Raw genomic sequence first — 8,831 nt, forward strand, 5'->3', positions numbered from 1 at the left:
CTGCTCCTTGAAGTCTTTAAACCACGATTTGAGGACTTCAATAGCTCAGACATAGGTGAGGTTTTTTGTAGGAGTGGGTGGGTGAGATTCTGTGGCCTGCGTTGTGCAGGAGGTCAGACTAGATGATGAGAATGGTCCCTTCTGACGTTAGTATCTATGAATCTATGAATCTAAAGATTTGGCTTCTGGAAGGAGCCTGGCTCTCTCAGCCTGGAGAAGACTGAGGAAGGAAGTCAGAAGGGGTCTGAAAATGGGGTTCATTACAGCTTGGTGGGTGAGTTGCTCTGGGTTGAGCAGAATGGTCCTTGCTTTTACCTTCCTGTCTCTGCGCTGACCTATGGACTTCCTGTGCTGGGTTCCAGTCAACTAATAAACCTGATTGTTCTGAAAACACTGCTTGAGGGTCACTGCAAATACTGGCTGAGGTGGGTTAGTTCCTGCAGAATGGGCAAGTCTCTCCCGGGAGTCTGTCTCTCACTGGGCAGAGCTCACGACTTGAAGCAGGAGTGCTGGAGCCCAGAGGTTCAGTCTCAGGAGGCAGTGAGGCCGTGTGGTCGACCCTGAAGGACAAGTGAAAGCTCTTGAGAGTCTGGCCCAACAAAGGGGTTCCTCCTAGATGCGGTTGCAAAGCAGGGCACGTAGCACCTATCCTGTGGGTCCGTGACACTGGACCTGGGTGTGGAAGATGCTTGGAAATGCAAACAAGTGTCATTGTTCCAGCTGTGATTCTGAACTGCTTTGTCAGAACTGACTGCTCCATCCTTGGCCTTGATTCTGGGTCCTTCATCCACCTGGGGAGCCTTCCTCTTTGTCACACTTGCGTATCCTTGTGGTGGTGCACTACCAGGGCCTGCTCATCCTGGTTGGGGCTTCCCTGTTTACTCCTGCCCCAGCTCAAAGGACAGTGTCTACCTGTGCAGAACAATGCCTGCATGGCCAGGCGCCCCACATGCTTCCACACCTCTGGGCACAAGCTGCGAGGCTGGGGCGTGGGATGGGGCGAACTGTCAGCTCGAACGGGCAGGGAGGTGACAGGACAACATCTCCCCGGACGCATCCCAGCAGAACAGCAAAGTTCAGGTGTGTTGGGCATCCACAGTCACTGGGGTAGCCCTGAACCAAAGGCCAGGGCCAACCAGCTGAGAGAGCAGCTCCCCCTGCTAGAGTGCAGGGGGTAATGGTGGCCAGGCAGCTCAAAGCGCCAGGCATGTTCCTTTACACCCCAGCACACAGTGCCCACCCAAAGGGGGTGCCAATGAGACTTGCAACAGGTGGGTGGGGTGCATGAGTGCCTCAAGGGCCCACTCCCCGCAGATGGACAGACAGACAAACAGTTGTGTATGGGGACAGATAAAGCATCATGCTTGTCACGTGTGCCCCCACCCCACCCCGAGCCACCCTTTGGCCCATGGCCCTAAGCCAGCCCTTCCCTGCACATGGGGCCATTGTTGGCCAAGGATGGGTAGAGAGAGGTGCTGTCTGCTTCACCTATTGCCAAGACCCTGCTCTGCCCACCACCCTGAGCCCCCAAACAGTATCCTGCATGCCCCTGCCCCCACTCTGGCACTTCAGTGTCTGGCCATCCCACTCCCTGCAGATATTTGTGCTCAGCTATGAGATTGGCTTCTGCTTGTGACCCCCACAGTCACCACCGTGGAGACAGACACAGCCGTGGGTGGTCCCTGGGGGCTGCGGAGCCATGGTGTGGCAGGCAGGGATGGGGGGGCCAAGGCCTGGCTTTGAGACTGGGGAGTGCGGGTGTATTGTATTGTCCTCCTGGGAACAGACACAGCCCACACCACATGGAGTGCAGGGTTCCAGCGCTCATGCCTGCCTGCAGCCCAGGGCAGGGCGCGAGGGTTTGCCCAGGGACCCAGGCCTTGCATCGTGCCCTCAAGCAGTGCTGGACAGAGGGAGAAGCACATGTGACATTCAGCAGAGAAATCCTAGGGGCACGGGGGGACGCTGCAGTGTGTGGCCCCTGCCCTGCCCCACTGAGCCCAGACCCCACAGCGCCTCTCTTTCTCTGGGTGGGGGAGGACGACTGGCTGAGTTTTAGGAACCATCAGTTTGGTACTGAGCCAGTTCTCCCTGCTCAGATCAAACCCTCATTGGGCCTCGCTCATCCTGGGGATTCCAGTACCCATCGAGCTGCCCTTGTACATCTGGGCAGGGCTAGTGTTGGCATAGCTCACCCCGGTGCACCATTGCACTGGGGACTGGGACCCCTCTGAGCCCTCCTGCTCCAGCCCTGGCCAGCTTTTGGGACAGGCACCGTCATACCATCCCAGACGCCATTGTGCTGCCGTGGTTGGGGCTCTGGCAGGCTCCGGGGATGATTTAAAGGGTCCAGGGCGGTGGTGGCAGCTGGAGCCCCATCCCCAGAGCCCTGCTGCCAAAGCCCTGAGGAAGCGGCGGCGGGGCTCCAGGGACGATTTAAAGGGCCCAGGGCTCTGGCCGCCGCTACCGCCCAGGACCCTTTAAACCGCTGCCAGAGCCCCAGGCTGCTGCTGTTACTCCCGGGGAGGGGAAAGGAGGCACTTGCCGGTACAGGGTGGGCTGGGGCTGGCTCTGACCTCCTCCAGCCCCACCCCTTCCACCCGAGGCCCTGCCCCTTCCAGGGGCCAGAGCCAGCCCCAGCACAGCCCTGTACCGGTAAGTTCCTAGACTTACTTTCACCCCTAGCACCTGGACTCCTTGGTGCCTGCCCAGGCCAGCTGGAGTCAGGAGTAATGGTCTCAAGTTGCAGTGGGGGAGGTTTAGGTTGGATATTAGGAAAAACTTTTCACTAGGAGGGTGGTGAAACACTGGAATGCGTTACCTAGGGAGGTGGTGGAATCTCCTTCTTTAGAAGTTTTTAAGGTCAGGCTTGACAAAGCCCAGGCTGGGATGATTTAGTTGGTGTTGGTCCTGCTTTGAGCAGGGGGTTGGACTAGAGACCTCCTGAGGTCCCTTCCAACCCTGATATTCTATGATTCTATGATTCTATGAACCAGGTCCAAATCCAGCCTGAGCTGCCTTCCCTCTTCCCACCTGCTGCCCAGCCCAACTTCTCCTCCGCCACCTGATTCCTTTGTTCTCCAACCCTTTAGCTCTCACCTTGCAGGGGGGAAGGGCCAGGCCATCAGTTGCCAGGAAGCAGGGTGTTGGCCATTCGCTGTGTCCAGACCCCTGCACACACCTGCCCTCTAGGGCTCTGCAATGATCACACACCCTTATCCCACCACCTAGATACTTAAGAACTGCATAGGGGAAACTGAGGCAAATGTTCAGAGGAAACATTAAGAACAGTCCCACTTCGTCACATGAGGGTCATGAAGCTGCTGGGTGCTCAGCAGGTGGGAAAACCAGGCTCTTCTCAGGCTGCCCATTTGTGAAGATCTGGGTTTGCATGGAGCAGAGCAGTGCAGGAGCGCTGTTAACCATCCCCACCAGCCTATGTGCATTGAAGCCCTTCCCTGGCTCGTCCAGCTCTCTCCTCAGCTGCCCCCAAGACCTGGCATTTGCCCTGACTCCAAACGTGTCTTGTCTCTCCCTGCCGAAGCTGCTGGGCCTGACAATGAGCAGGGAAAGTGCCACTGCTGCATCAATTTATAGCAGCAGCTAAAGTTTCAGCATCTCACAGGGAGAGGCAGGTGGAGCCAGAGGGGTAAGAGCTGAGCCGTGCGGCAGCAGAGGGGGTACCAGCTGGGCAGGGAAGTAGTGGAGTGGGTAACAGCGGAGACGGGTGGTAGCAGAGTGGATAACAGCTGGGCAGGGGGCTGCAGATGGCGTAACAGCTGGACAGGGAGGTAGCATAGGAGGTAACAGCTGGGCAGGGAAGTAGCAGAGGGGTAACAACTGTGCAGGGTGTCGTAGTGACAGCAGCTGGGGCAGTGAGAACACCAGGCATTTGCAAGTGGCTGTCAGCGGTGCAAGGAGCTGAGGCAGATTTGGGTCAGTCTGGAGTGGCTCTGGTGCGGGTGTAAAGTGGTGTGCGCCTGGCAGGTGGGTGGCACGCAGTGGCTGCTCTCACTCTGCCCTGGATCCTTGTAGCTTGTATCTCTCCAGGCAGCCCTGGGGCCCCGGCTGTCACTGCAGCTTGCAGCAACCTGGGCACCATGGGCTGGAGATGGTTGTCATCCCTGGAGGCTGCATTCCGGCGTGCGGCCTAGGGCAGAGCCTCCTGAGTCAGGAGCAGGGCAATTCCTCAGGGCGGCCCTCAGATGCCTTTGTAGATCCGTGGCGGGTATGGCCAGACGGGCCTGTTCCGCTTACCCCGTCTGACCTCCCACCACACACAGCCCAGAGACACTCACCCAGGGATTCCAGAGCCCTGCCCATCCCTGGGGACTAGGCTGGGGTGGGGTGTTTACACAGAGCCACCCAATCTCCATTTATAGACTCTGAGTGATGGAGAATCCACCGCATCCCAGGTCAGTTGCCTGGGTGGTTAATGATCCTCACTCTTCACACTTTGCACTTTATTTCTGGTCTGATTTTGTCTGGCTTCAGCTTCCAACTTTGGGATGTTGCTCCGCTTTTGTCCGCCATACTGAAGAGCCCTCTACCCCTGAGTGTGATCCTGCCACCCCTTCACTGTCTCCTTGATGAGCTAAACAGACTGAGCTTTGTAAGTGTCTCTCTGTGAGGCCAGTGACGGATTCCCTGACATTGGATCATTTTGGTGGACAGGCTGCCAGGAGAAAGAGAGGGCATTGCACCACTCTGGATTCCCATTGGATGGGATCCCAGCCCCTGGCATCACAACACTTCAGTGGGTGCCATCAAACAACACTGAAATGGGGCCTTCCTCTCCCAGCAGCAGCCCAGAGACAGACAACTCCACCTACCTGTGTCTGGGCACATGACGCTCGGATAGCCAATGGAGGGCTTGGGCTCCTCGGATTTCCCAAAGATATTTGGGGGTTTCTCAAAGACCCAGCTGCTGGAGTCCTGTGATACCATCATCCACTTTATTACAAAAAAAGATAAGTTTCTAGCCTTCCTGTTTTGGGAAAAATCTGGAAAATATGACCTGTAACAGCTCTGATGCCAGAAGGCAAAGAGTCCTCCTTTGGCTGGTTATGTATTAATATCTCTCATTTTAGAGACTGTCTGATTGACTTATGGTTTTTGAATGCTTGGGGTCAGCCACGCTGGGTGACCTGTGAATTGGGTGCTCCCCAGCCCCTGATCCCTGGGATGAGGGGTTGGCCATTGGGTTATGCTAAGACTAGGGGTGGGGGGGAATCTGGGACCTTAACCCGGGTGAGGGGCTGCAGATTCTGGTATGCCTTCCCCATGCTAGAGCACTGCCTCCTGTCTCCGCCCCCAGGGAGTTGCCTGCCGGCAAACAGATGGAGTTGTGGTTGTACAGCTGCCTGCAGGCAGGCATTGGGCAGATGGCCACGGTGTGAACTACAGAGGGGTCTGGCTTGGCAGAGGGGCTGCAGCTTAGTGTGGTGGGCTGGCCAGTGAGCAGCCCCCCGTGGGCCATGCCCATCCACAGGAAGCCCTCACGCATTCTCAGGGACTGTGGGGGTGGGGGGTACTTCATTAACAAGCCAGTCATAGTGCCCTAAGCAGCCCAAGAGATAGGAGCGTTAGGACAGGGCCAGCCTGTTGGGACAGGGAATGTCACCCCCCGGGGGAGAAGCCCCCCACACCCACAGCTTGTCACCTCTGCTCTCTGCACAGACCAGTGAGGGGCAGGGACATGGGGGAGGTGGTCCATTGTACACGTAGACCCCTCCCCGAGCCCTATGAGATCTCACCCTGGGGGGGGCATTGTACTCTTAGACCCTTCCCCACAGCCCCATGAGGCTGCACCCCAATGGGGCTCCCAGGGGGGTATGTTCCCTCCTTCCCTTTCCCACCTCATTCCTTGGCCACATCCCACATTGCGCTCATGCAGCTTTGCCAGCGGCAGCCCTGGGTTGGGGTTTCTGGTTCCATAGCTCCTCTCTCCCCTACACCCCTGTCCCCTCTCCTTGTCTGTCTGCCCCACTGGACCCCTTCTACTTTGTCCTCTCACCTCCCACCCTAACCCCTTCATTGCACCCTTCCTCCCTAACACTTACTGCCCTCCCTCCTTCCCCCACATGTCTGGGGAGAGCACCTCCACTGCTCAGCACCCGGGGGCTCAGGGGAAGATGCACTGAGCTGGGAGTCTGGACACTTACTGGTTGCCGAGAGCATCTCTGTGCATTCCACAACTGAGCAAGGCCTCGGAGCCCTCTCCATGAGGGAGGCAACTTTTTTACAGAGCCCGTACCCTCTGGCAGAAATGGGCATAGACCCTTGGTCAGGAATACAGCAAATCCAAGCCCCAGACTCACTGCCATTCAGAAGGCATTTGCCATAACTATGTACTTGGCTACCCTGTCGGAAGCCACTAGACAACACTTCCCTGCCAGAACCAGGAATAGATTATTATTTATTGTTTGAATGGCAGAAGCACCTAGAAGCACAGTTAGGAATGGTGGCCTCATTGTGCTAGGCACTATGCACATCATGGGCTGTCCCAAAGAGCTTACAATCGATGTATGTGACAAGAGACGAGGGAGGTTGTGATGTTCCTCTCTGGTGTTGTCTGGACTGGTGATCTGCTAGGTCACACCAATCCTTGACACTGGGAGCCAGCCTTACCCTGCTCTGCTGTGAGAACCCCCACTCCTAGGCTGTTCATGCACAGCCTCTAGCATGTAAGCTGCTCCTTGGATTATGCAGCTGAATTACACTAGCCAATACCTGTGGTCCCAGACACAAACCTAGAAACCTCTGTCTTGCAGCGTCCAGTTATGCCCACTGGACGCTACAAGCTTATATGAGTTCATCAATTTAACAAAGAAATTGATATGTACCCCGCTTCTTCTCCCAAGGGGAGTCTCTGACATGCTTCAAACCAAACGCACTGCTTCAGGTAGAATAAACAAACAGATTTATTAACTATAAAGATAGATTTTAAGTGATTATAAGTCAAAGCATAACAAGTCAGATTTGGTCAAATGAAATAAAAGCAAAACTCATTCTAAGCTGATCTGAACACTTTCAGGGCCCTTACAAACTTAAATGCTTCTCACCACAGGCTGGCTGGTTGCCCTTCAGCCAGGCTCTTCCCTTTGATCAGCGCCTCAGTCACTGGGTGGTGGTGGTATCTGTAGGTGTAGGTGGAAGAGAGATAGATCATAGCAAATGTCTCTCCCTTTTATCATGTTCTTTCTTCCCACTTGGCTTTGCCGCCCCCCCTTCAGAGTCAGGCGAGCATTACCTCATCGCAGTCCCAAACTGACCAAAGGAAGGGGGGTGACTCACTCAAGAGTCCAACAGATCCTTTTGTTGCTGCCTAGGCCAACGTCTTTTGTTCCTGTGAGGCTGGGCTGGGTTTGTCCCATACATGCCTTGATGAGGTGTGAACTGCTCCTCTGCTCTTGGAGAGTTTTTTCCTAGGCTTGCTTTAAGCCATGAGGATACATTTTCAGCCTCATAACTATATACATGAAATTAAAACCTATAACATTACTATAACATTAATTACTATAACATCAATGCTCAGTACATCGTGAGCCTTCCGAAGACACCTGACATGACAAACTTTTCATTGGATACCTCACTATCATATTATAAGGATGAACATGGGGATGCTGGATGTTCCCCTGAAGTACAGAGCATCACAGAGGTTACACAGACAGCTCCGGGAGCACAGTGAACAGGGACTGTGCAGCAGTCACAGCCCAGCAGCCACCCAGCCACTGCCCAGCCTTTCATAGGCAGCAGACCTAGGTGAGGCTTGGAGAGGTTTAAGGCCGAGAAATGGTGGTTTTGCTTGTCCCCGGCATAAGGGCAGGTGGGGGAGGGAGTGAGAAGGTGCTTCTGGATGAGCTGACTGATGGGTGCTGAAGGCTGCATCATTACCAGGGGGAAAGGCTGATGGCTCAGTGCCATCTAAAAGATGAGAGTTAGTTGGGCAGGCCATATCTGGGAAGGGCTGATGTATTGTTTGTGTTCAGTGCCATGGAGGAGGGGGGGCCAGCATAGGGAGGCACAGGGGGGTGACCTGCTGAGCGAAATGAGCCAGGCAATGATCTGTCAGTAGCTTTTTGAAAGGGTTTAAGGGGGAAGATGGGGTTTGTCAAGGCCAAAGAGGAGGAGAAGGATGTGGTCATGAAAGTGAGAGATGATGAAGGCCTGGACCAGAGACACAGCTGTGTGGCCAAAGGCCTGGGTCTTAGACATGCCTGGCTGGAAGGAGGGATATGATCCAGAAACAGCATGGATGTCTAGACAGAGGGACGAGTCAAAGGCAATGCCCAGGTTACTGGTGTGATGGTGATGGCAGGGGACCGAGAGAGCAGAGTGCTCGGAGAGCTTGGGGGACAGATTAAGTGCTCTGTTTTGGCCAGGTTGAGATTCAGGGTCTGTCTTCAGGGCACAGTTAACTCGAGCTCCCTATGCTTCGGTGACTCCTCTCAAGTCAGCCCAGCTCATGAGAGAGCAGCCCCACTGTGCAGTAACCCTCCAGCTGCTGTGTCCACATTAGTGCTGCCCTGGCTCCTGTGAGGTGCTACGGCTCCTGGGGGCACATCCCCTGGTTCTTAGTGCTGCTGTGAGCTGCCACTGTGTGGATTCTTTCCCAGTGAACTCGGGGGGAACTTGTCTGTCCTTGCTGGGCCCACAGGGGAATTGTAGGAAGGTGCTGGAGGACTAGCAGCACTCGAGCTGGAGCTGGCCTGCATCCACACTAGAGTGATTGTGTTAGCTGCTGACAAGTTGTGTTCGCCCGAGCTGTCGCCTGTACTCCTGATGGTCCAGCCAGCTCCAGTTAAAAGCAGCACACTCAAGTGAGGGGT

This window comes from Dermochelys coriacea, chromosome 24 (assembly GCF_009764565.3).
Source record: "Dermochelys coriacea isolate rDerCor1 chromosome 24, rDerCor1.pri.v4, whole genome shotgun sequence".
Classification (NCBI taxonomy): Eukaryota; Metazoa; Chordata; order Testudines; family Dermochelyidae; genus Dermochelys; species Dermochelys coriacea.